Source organism: Lottia gigantea (assembly GCF_000327385.1).
Source record: "Lottia gigantea unplaced genomic scaffold LOTGIsca_147, whole genome shotgun sequence".
NCBI classification, from domain to species: domain Eukaryota; kingdom Metazoa; phylum Mollusca; class Gastropoda; family Lottiidae; genus Lottia; species Lottia gigantea.
The window spans coordinates 133,570-134,874 of record NW_008707746.1 but is presented as its reverse complement, the minus strand read 5'-3'; the positions used below and the strand labels follow the sequence as shown (position 1 = coordinate 134,874).

At 24.8% G+C, this 1,305-nt stretch overlaps 1 protein-coding gene across 1 annotated transcript in view; it reads left to right on the top strand.

Moving 5' to 3' along the window:
- LOTGIDRAFT_140419 (hypothetical protein) overlaps window positions 1-1,305 on the top strand; it is a gene marked incomplete at both ends in the record, with an annotated part of 59,361 nt that overhangs the window by 3,574 nt on the left and 54,482 nt on the right. The gene's annotated exons all lie outside the window — the stretch shown is intronic.

Genomic DNA, 1,305 nt, shown 5'->3' with positions numbered 1-1,305 from the left:
TTAAAGAAGGTTTTCTATGCATTTTTATCACGAAAGCTAATACTAATAAGGGCTAATTGCAATAGTGATTCTATATAATGCTTAGTTTTAAGAAAGAAACACATGAAAATGGTGACAGTTGATGCTAAGAGTGTCTCCATCAGACATAAAATTTGAATATTTAGAAAAAAATTGATGTACAACACATCTTGTCAACTAACTATGACTTTGTTATTCCATAGGACATATTAAATTACATATGACTTTGTTATTCCATAGGACATATTGAATTACATATGACTTTGTTATTCCATAGGACATATTAAATTACATATGACTTTGTTATTCCATAGGACATATTGAATTGCATATGACTTTGTTATTCCATATATTTTGAACTGAATATGACTTTGTTATTCTAGAGGACATATTAAATTACACATGACTTTGTTATTCCAGAGAAAATATTGAATTACATAATATGACTTTGTTATTCCAGAGGAAATATTGAACTGAATATGACTTTGTTATTCCATAGAAAATATTGAATTACATAATATGACTTTGTTATTCCAGAGGAAATATTGAACTGAGTATGACTTTGTTATTCCATAGAAAATATTGAATTACATAATATGACTTTGTTATTCCAGAGGAAATATTGAATTACATAATATGACTTTGTTATTCCAGAGGAAATATTGAACTGAGTATGACTTTGTTATTCCAGAGGAAATATTGAATTACATAATATGACTTTGTTATTCTATAGGAAATATTGAACTGAATATTACTTTGTTATTCCATATAAAATATTGAATTACATAATATGACTTTGTTATTCCAGAGGAAATATTGAACTGAATATGACTTTGTTATTCCATAGGAAATATTGAATTACATAATATGATTTTGTTATTCCATATGATTTAAAAAAAAAAAAAACAAAAAACAAAACAAAAAAAAACTAAGTATGACTTTGTTATTCCATATTAAATTACATATGACTTTGTTATTCCATATAATGTTTTGAACTAAATACGACTTTGTTATTCTATATGACATGTTAGATTACATGACTTTGTTATTCCAGAGGAAATATTGAACTGAATATGACTTTGTTATTCCATAGAAAATAGTGAATTACATAATATGACTTTGTTATTCCATATGATATTTTGAACTAAATATGACTTTGTTATTCCATAGGACATATTGAATTACATAATATGACTTTGTTATTCCATATGATATTTTGAACTAAATATGACTTTGTTATTCTATAGGAAATATTGAATTACATAATATGACTTTGTTATTCAAGTG